The 10,150-nt window shown below is 33.3% G+C and overlaps 1 long non-coding RNA gene across 2 annotated transcripts; it reads left to right on the forward strand.

The window, feature by feature from the left end:
• The first annotated feature begins 222 nt into the window (after positions 1 to 222).
• Positions 223 to 6,804, forward strand: LOC123667593. Of its 2 annotated transcripts, XR_006745452.1 has the most exons (4): positions 223 to 349; positions 1,199 to 1,225; positions 4,576 to 4,602; positions 6,579 to 6,804. It is a non-coding gene; the product is annotated as an uncharacterized LOC123667593 (long non-coding RNA). The 2 variants fall into 2 exon arrangements; XR_006745453.1 differs by lacking the exons at positions 223 to 349; positions 1,199 to 1,225 and adding an exon at positions 3,549 to 3,634.
• The last annotated feature ends 3,346 nt before the right edge of the window (positions 6,805 to 10,150 follow it).

A 10,150-nucleotide genomic window follows, 5' to 3' on the forward strand; every position in this document is an offset into this window, starting at 1 on the left:
AAATAAATGGCCAATATGCCAACTTAAAGAGGGGTTGTAGACAATTTTTAAGAAATGGGAAATTAAAGATTATTTGGTTGGGTTCAGTCAGGTCTTGCTATCGAGAAAAAGTCTAATTATACGTTTAATACTACGATACGATAATTAGCTAACTCATGTACGGCTGAGCTGACGCGAAAAAAATACACTTGCACAGAAGGTCACGCAAAAATAGCCGATGATGTTCCATTTCAAACAATGGGACAGTCGAAAGCCAAATGCTATATTCAAAATTCTGTTTATCTATTGTAATGTACTGGACATTTATTTTTGTGTGTTTTCAAATTATTTTCCGAAACCTACTTGTGAGGTTGGAAAAGTTTTTAATCGTTTTATTCTTTGTATTAATTTTCAGTGCAGAGGTGACACATGTGCGTCAGGGGTAGATACATATTTTTCTTGTTATTTTTTATTATGTTGAATTTTATATTTTGTCCAAAAACAATTATTATTGTAAATTCAAGTTTAAGCGTTGTTATCATGTTATCACAAATAAATGAACTATATATGTAATAGAACTATCAATATTCTAAATATTGAAGACATTCCTACATATATATACATATATATATGTATGAGGACAGCCTTATTTCAACTCACGTCAGACATCTAGTGGGCGAACAGTGGAATAATTGAACAAAAAAAAAAAATGTCGTAAAAATGTCGTAAATCATCGTTTTAATGATTTTTACAAAAAAATTCCGACGCGTTGACGTCTCCCCAATTGACAGAATTGGGCGACAGTGCTGCCAGCCTCAGGAAGCCACACCAAACTTTCCTTTTTCGTTCCGTATTAATGACTATCTTTGATATATGTGTCTTTAAATTAAATATATCATCATCATTACAGCCTATACAGTCCACTGCTGGACATAGGCCTCCACAAGTTCACGCCAAAAATAACGTGAACTCATGTGTTTTGCCCATAGTCACCACGCTGGGTAGGCGGGTTGGTGACCGCAGTACTGGCTTTGTCGCACCGAAGAAGCTGCTGCCCGTCTTCGGCCTGTGTATTTCAAAGCCAGCAGTTGGATGGTTATCCCGCCATCGGTCGGCTTCTTAAGTTCCAAATTAAATATATATTATTAATTTATCAAAAATGGTTTTTTTTACGATATGTTTATACGTAGATTTATAGTGTATTCTGTTTTTTTTTCAGTGTATAGGCGGCCATTGCAGCACATATGTATGAACGAAGTTAATTATCGTTTTTATTTAAAATGATATTTTAATCGTCCTGAAAAGCCTACTTATACTTTCAATAAAATTATTTCTCATATCATCGATCAAAACATAGAATAAGAATGTAACGGGTCGTTGTCTGTACATTTAAGATATACGAGAAAAAATATTATTGGGAGTTTTATCAACGCAAATAGTGCCCACAACAATGATGGTCAGAATTTTTGTCTGTTTGTGCGTTTGTGTACGCTAATCTCAGAAACGGCTTTTCCGATTTAGATGTGGTTTTTATTAATATATTGTGGCATGTTTAGCATTTAGTGTTTGTTTCATGTCAATTGGGTCATAACTAAAAATTAAATGCAGTTATGTCAATTTAAAAAATCACGTTGAATATGTATGTATGTAAAGTCACTATTCCACGCGGACGAAGTCGCGAGCACAGCTGTACTATCTTATATTTATACCACCATATATTTTATTTTCACCAGAATATTCATTGTTTTGAAATAAATAGTAATAATCGCATTGTAAACACGAGAAGGAATAACAAAATTGTAACTACAAGTTTCGACTGCGCAAAGTAAACGTCTCCTTTCTGAGTCACGGTATTCGCATGTATAATACTCACTACTAATATACTACTAATATAAAATCCCACACACAATTTTCTGCAGAATCTACATTCCGAACCGGTGGTAGCCTTACTTTTATGAAAAAAAGTTTTTTTTTAAAGTTTTAATTTGTAAAATGACAACTCGAATGTGCTCTTGGAGCCTATTTGAATACAGCTGTTTTTGATTTTGATTGATTTTGATCATTAAAATTTATTACTTTGTATCATGTTTCCGTATAACGAATGTGAGAGCATATCCATCATATCCTTTCTCTTCTACTTACACGAATTATTAATACATTAATTTTTTTTTTAACATATTGTACAATAGCAAGCAAAATATTTGACTTAGTTTTTGTCTTTGTAAAATAAGTGCCTAGGAGTAGAAGCCAACACAAGATCAATTGCATTTTAGTGTCTACACGTACCATTAAGCTAGAGCGGTTGTAATTATATTATTTGTATTTATTTTCAGTGCAATGGACCAGGCTGTTTTGCTATGGTACAGTATTTGATTAATTATCAAGCCTAAATTTATTAACGTAATTGAAACGTTTATTTCAGCTATTAAACGTTCATTATTTTTAGTTTGTTTTCAGCTGGTAATTAAAAAATTTAACCTTTTCCATAGACTGGTGATAAAATCTTGTGCATAAATTACTGATAAGATTCTTAGGCACGAGGTGAAGTATGCTCTTAGAGTTGGTTTCACTTCAAGTAATAAACCACACGCTACGTGGCTACGGTACTAAAGAATATAGCCACCCCCTCTCTTCCCGTGAGTTGTCGTTTTGGCGTAAACTTGTGGAGGCCTATGTCCAGCAGTGGACTGTATACGCTGTAATGATGAATAAGCCACAACTTTAAGATTCACGAAAGGTCACGAATAGAAATATCTGATCAGTAAAGTGGAGTTTGACGATGAACATGAAAAATATGTATATCAAACTTTTATCTGTTGGATACCGTTGTGTCAGATAGCTTTGTCAGTAACAGGTGAAATAAGTCCTGTTTAGTTACAAAAATTATTTACAATTAGCTGACAGAAAAAAAATGTTAATGAGTCAAAATCATTAACTAATCAGGTTGAGACAAATGACTACGCTTACTTGATTTAAACACTTTAGAACTGCAACCATTCCGTATAATTCTTTATCTATTCCGTAGTATATATTTTCATCGCTTAGAAATATTTAAATGTACAATTTTATATTCCAGTGTATCGGCGAGGGTTGCAGTGCAAAGGTAACTTAATGGTTTGTCGATTGATTCAGCCTGTAACATTCCACTGCTGGGCGGAGGCCTCTTTCTACGTGTAGGAGAAGGGTCGGAGCTTAATACACCACGCTGCTCCACTGCAAATTGGCTGATGTATTTCCTACTATGAGTAAATATCGCTATCAGGTATCTATGATGCCAACCGGGACCAACAGCTTAGCATGCTCTTCGAGGCATGGTGGGGAGATTCGTAAGGACCAGCCTTAAGGAGACCAGAAAGAAATATTTGTGTACATAGAATTTTCATCCCGAGCTGCCAGTTATAAGCGCTTTTATGGCTAACAGTACTATATCAAAGCATTGTCATTTAATAATTATATAAGTTTTTGAATTTTTATGTTGTCTTTACTCTCATACTCTTTGTAAACTATCTTATTAATATAAAGGGGCGAACTTAGATATTAGTTGTTTTTTTTCTGTCCAGGTTATAGAATTGCCTCGTTAATTTTTTTTACATTTTAATAATTGTTATGACATCATTTTTTTTTTCAGTGTGTTGGCATCTCTTGCGAGTCTCGAGTAAGTATGGAAATTATATTGTTTGTTTTTAGTTTATTTTCTAATAATTTTTTAACATCTTAAACCCGGTCAAAACAGATCGTGTTTGAAAGTTCGAAACGTAAAGATTAAAAAAGTAAACAAACAGATAGGTTTAGATGTTTCTATGAAATATTTACAATATCTGAAAATTTAAACTATTTTTTTAAATTTACGTTTGAATAATCAAAGGAACGAAAAATAGCAATATAAATCTCCTTATGGTGATATAATATAATATAGGGAAAAATTCTGCGTCAGAACAAAGACTTATCCTATACCCCACTTTACCCTTAACGTTTGACTGAGTTACCCCTGAGCTGATTTAAATATTTAGTTTTTAGTTAGAGAGCTTGTTAAATGAGTTTTCAATGAGTTGAGATAGCTTTGTAGGTTGAAAAATATAACTCCATGATTCTAAAGACTAGCAAGTATCCAAACAATTTGACAAGTATATAACTCGATGCGAGGATATTATATGCTTTTCCATGTAACATTGTTACATATGTATAAAAGATTTATAAAAATCAAAGTCGATAGAACCTCCAATTACGAGTTATATAATACCAGTTTCTACCACCGACTTCGTCTGCGTGGAATAGGAACAATTCTGTCATACATAATTTTTGCAAAACCCCAGCGCAATTTCTCAAAAATAAAAGTCCCGATTTGAAACATTCTTCATTGGTACTTCGCTTCTATTGGTCTTAGTGTTACGATATATAGCCTATAGCCTTCCTTGATAAATGGGCTATCTAACACTGAAAGAATTTTTCAAATCGGACCAGTAGTTCCTGAGATTAGCGCGTTCAAACAAACAAACAAACTCATCAGCTTTATAATATTAAATATGTATTTGTATAGATTGTAGAATATATATATTCTAGTCCTATATATATGTAATAGTATAATTTGTCTTCTAGTGTCTCGGAGTTGGCTGTGAAGCGGGTGTACGTATAAAAACTTGTAATATAAAAAAATACACTAATGTTATAAAACGAGCTGGTTATCTTCTTGTCGTATTTTTTACTTACCTCTTTTAATATAATATTGTAGAACACACATTGTATCAATATATGTTAACGTATGTGTGTGTTTTTAACCGACTTCAAGAAAGGAGGAGGTTACTCAATTCGACCGTATATATATTGTATATATATACATTTTTTATGTATGTTCGCGGATAATTTCGTCGTTTATGAACCGATTTTGATAATTCTTTTTTGTTGGAAAGGAGATATCCTAAGTGTGGTACCGTAATAAGGATACCAGGATCTGATGATGGGATCCCAGAGAAATCGAGGGAAGCCCTCGAAAATCCGCATAACTTTTACTGGGTGTACCGATTTTGATGATTTTTAATATAATCGAAAGCCGATGTTTATCACGAGGTCATATTTGAATTTCATCGAGATTTGATTACAACTTTTAGAGTAATCTTTGATAATGCGTATTTACTTGACTATTTGTTCATCTACCTACGTAATCAACAACGTCTACAAGTAATACATACTTGTCGATGTAATCGGAGTCGGTTTTTTTTCGTTTGCCAGAAAACACAATTATTTATATACAACTAGGTCGATAAACAAGCGTACGGTTTACCTGACGGTAAGCGATTTCCGTAGCTTATAGACGCCTGCAACACTAGAAGCATCGCAACGGCGTTGCTGACCCTATCCCCAATACCACCAAGAGTGTGTAGCTTTTTTGCTTTACTTTACACGACAATACATTTACAAAGTTGCTTGAAGTTCTACTAAATATATTATTATATATATCAGCTATTATGCTGACCTGGCGAACTTCTTACCGCCATATATAATATACTTTTTATTTTGCAATAAAAATATCGCGAAAATCGAAATAAAATATTACGAAGCTACACACCAGTGTAAAATTTCATTAAAATCGGTCCATTATTTTTGGAGACAAGCCTGGACGAACATCATGACTAGAGATTTCTATACATATAGATTTGTGTTTCATTTGACTTTTTCCATTGTAGTAGATTGCAATTGTGGTTGATAGAGCTATTAAAACAAAAATTTACGATTATAATTCCAATACACCCATTATCATTGTAATTTAATTAATGCTGATTGGTGCTGATGCTACGTGATCACCCGAAGAAGAAAAGATTGCATTTATTCTATACGTACTATTCTTCAACCTCATACATGGTTAGTGACGCAGGTTAGGGCTGGTTTTACAGTTTGTGGCTACACTTTACCCAGCACATAAGTTACGAATATATTTTAACAACAGGAAGCAGAATATTCCATTGTGTTTCTCCTTTATTAACTTACAGCTACAGCTTATAAATTCACATTTGCAAATAGAATTTATCTCATGAAGATAGTTGCATTCGATGCCAAAAAAAAATCATCATCATCATTACAGCCTATACAGTTTACTGCTGGACATAGGCCTCCACAAGTTTACGCCAAAAATAACGTGAACTCATGTGTTTTGCTCATAGTCACCACGCTGGGCAGGCGGGTTGGTGACCGCAGTACTGGCTTTGTCGCACCGAAGACGCTGCTGCCCGTCTTCGGCCTGTGTATTTCAAAGCCAGCAGTTAGATGGTTATCCCGCCACCGGTCGGATTTTTAAGTTCCAAGGTGGTAGCGGAACTGTGTTATCCCTTAGTCGCCTCTTACGACACCCACGGGAAGAGAGGGGGTGGCTATATTCTTTAGTACCGTAGCCACACAGTACAGTCAGTAAAAAAAGAATAATATATCATAAACTTTTATTATCTGTTGGATATCTTTATCTGTTAAATATCTTTATCTGTTAAATAGCATTATCCACGACCAGTGAAACAAGCTTTTAGTTGCACAACTTCTTAACTAGATTGTAATACAATTAAACCTAACATTGTATGTCAATATTATTGTATTATTTTGTAATATTATTTCAGTGTCGCAGCTTTTCATGTCGATATGTGGTCAACGGAAAGAACGACCTCGGCGGAGGAACGTGGAGCGAACACTACCCACAATATGATACTGCTAACATTAGAAGACCGAACTAATATATTTCATGGATAACAAAATAATGTATTTTTAATTTAGTTGTGTTTTATTGCGTCATTATGAAATTTTTATCTTTCTAATATAATATGGTAATACTGAAATTCCACAACACTAGTACATTTTCTTATTAAGTTACGTAATTTTAATTTTGGCATATTTTATTTGTTCATTATCTTGCTATTTTGGTATTTTCCTAATATAATACTGACAATTTACTTGTTTGGAAATGTGTTATTTAGCTCTTTTTTAGAAATTATATTGATATTCGCGACTATTTAGAGACGCCTATACAATAAAAGCTGTCGATACGCCGATCACGCGCTGTAACTTATTTTCTACATGATTCTTAAATCATCGAAATCGCGAGAGGAAAAATAAATGTCAAACTTGCCGTATACTAAGCGAATCTCATAATTACACAAGCATATCTCCATAGATATGCTTGTGTAAATAAACATATTAATAATATTATATAAATTAAAAAAAAGGTTTATACGGAAGTAACGTATACGTAGGTAACGTCTTTGTTTATCAAAATTTGGACTATATTTTGTATCAATATTCATTCCTCAAACACAGCTAACATTTGATTTCTAGACTTTTTTATAAATAGCGGCAACTCTTTGAGAGATTTTTACTTGAAAAATCCGTCAGAAAGATAAATTACCATAAATATAGGATGTCTGTACTGCTTTAAATAATATAAGGGACACAAAAGTTTAAGTTATTTTTTTATTATATAACTGATACACGTAATAAAGATTCGGTCACACCGTGGTTATCGTAAGATGCTGATGTGGTAGCAATGATAGTTCAAACGCAGCATTGGTTGATACATTTTCATAGGTTCTCTGTAAGTACTGGAACCTTGAATGTTAAAAGTCTATTACGTTTATTAAATTTATAAGCATTGAATTGTCTTTGAATAAACGAAAAAAAAATGCTGTTTTACCAAACTATATGTATAGTACACTTTTTCCTATAATAATAAGCAAATAAATAATTTTCTCATATTTTACATGATGAGACTATTACGGAAAATTTCAGAAAAACAAATATTTAAATCAATTAATTTTGAAAACATTCCTAAGAGAAATAAGAACCTAGTCACCCTACTCTCATATTCGAAAACTGACGATACCTACTCGAGAGTCTGAAAGTCGCCATAAATCATTATTATGCAACGTGTTTGTAGATTATGGATGGCGTTGTAAGATAGATGAGCTTAGTTTTTAGTACTAGACTAGCTCTGCCCTGAGGTTTCACATGCATTAACTTGAGGAAAAAAATACACTTTATCGTCTTCCTCGATAAATAGGCTATCAAACGCAATAATAAATGTTCAATTCGGATCAGCGATTCCTGAATTAGCTCGTTTAAAAAAACAAATAAACAAACTTAAGCTTTATAATGTTCGTATAATGAATATTAACTGTGTAATTTCACTTGCCTCTGGTCATTCGTTAACTTCTATGAGTTACAGCGTTACTTGGAAATTAGAAAAATGATAGAGGTAATGAAATGAAATGAAACGAAATGAAATGAAATAAAATGAAAACAATTATTTATATTATATATTTTTAATTATGATATTGCGTTATAGAGTTTATTATCTAATCAGAAAGATTAGCTTCAAATTCAAGGTTCAGCAGCGTCCACGGTTCCTTCATTCGAGTCTTTACAAAGCTAGCTTTGCAGTCACGGTGGTTACACTGTAATAAAATTAATTACATTATAAAAATAGAGTTACAAACTAATCATTATGAATTAAGATACAAACAATTGAAGTGTGAACAATGTCTTGATGACTTTATTTAATCTTGTAAACTTAAATGTATAGTTAGTTTTAAGAAGACAATTGCATAGTTATGCATTTTGATACTTGTTTGATACGAATATGTCCAAAAATGTTTCAAATATTTGCTAATTATAGAAAATGCCAAAAATTCAATTAGTTTGAATACAATTCGAAACGGCTAAATTGATTGTTAGACCCTTGAATGGGAGATAAGGCGTTTTTTAGTATTTAACATTTCTATTACCAGAGATTTGCACCCCGCTCCAGTACACTGAAATAAAGAAACATAGTTTTGACTATCAAAACATACTTACACATACATTCTACGCTATGTCCTATGCCCAAAGGTTGTCTGGAAGAAATCGCTCTTAGCGATAAGACCGCTTGTGTACATCTTTCTTTGCATGTACCACTTTTTTGTAATGATTCTTTGTGGTGTACAATAAAGAGTATTTATTATTATTATTATACTTGATGTAGACGCTCCAAATTGTTTTAGCGAATGCTGATGCATGCGCCAGGCTTGTGTATATACGGGATGTGTGCCCTATGGTAAGTAGCTACCCTTTTCGATAATCTATCTATCTTTAGTTCTGCTTACTAGCGGTAGATTTTTGATATGATTTGAATGCTTACCTGAAAATTCTAACTCTAGTAAACAAGTTCAGAGAGAGAAATGATATTGAAACTGGGCGTAAGAGCATCACAAGCGCGTTGCGATCTTACTTGCGCAACACAGGACATCGTTAACACAGGGCATATCCAAGCTTTGGTAAAAGTGGCTTAAACCTTGTTTACCTTCAACTTCTTATTCTCTACCGGGTTTTCAGTTAATTCGAAATGACCGCATACATCGAGTTGGTGGGGGTGTTGCCATATATTTGCGTTCCTATATACCTTATAACATTGTCAGTATGTCAGCACCTCAAAACAATCCTTGTGCGGAACATCTATTCTTAGAATTAACTCTTTCTCACTCTAAGATTCTTTTATGTGTTTTTTATAATCCTTCTCTCTCTATTGACTACTTTTCTCATCTTGAAAGCCTTTTAGAACAATTTACCCCTCAGTACAGTCACACTATTTTAATGGGAGATTTTAACACATGCTTGTTGAAAAATGATTACAAATCTTTAAAACTTAATACTATTATTTCTAGGTCTAATTTAAATATCCTTCCACTTGCTGCCACGCACTCTTCTCCAAATTCTACTCCCTCTCTTCTAGACTTAATTATAGTTTCTTCCACTGACCATGTAGAAAATCATGGACAGTGTAATGCTTGTGCATTTTCTTATCATGATCTTCTTTTCCTTTCGTACAAAATAAAACCTCCGAAGGCTAAGTCAAGGATCCTTCTGCTTCGTAACTTTGGTGGTATGGACCTTAACAGCTTGCGTGAAGATGCAAACAGGATCGATTGGTCTGTGATTCAATCTGTTGATACAATCGATCAACGAGTTACTATTTTTAATTCACTTATGACTGATTTGTACAACATGCATGCTCCAGTTCGTCCAGTTCGAATAAAGCATTTGCCAGCACCCTGGCTTACCGAAGACATTAAATCTCTACAACATAAAAAGAATAAAGCGAAGGCTAAATATAGGGCTAACCCCAATATAAGAAATTGCGAGAATTATAAAAAAATAAGGAATC

This window comes from Melitaea cinxia, chromosome 28 (assembly GCF_905220565.1).
Source record: "Melitaea cinxia chromosome 28, ilMelCinx1.1, whole genome shotgun sequence".
Lineage (NCBI taxonomy): Eukaryota > Metazoa > Arthropoda > Insecta > Lepidoptera > Nymphalidae > Melitaea > Melitaea cinxia.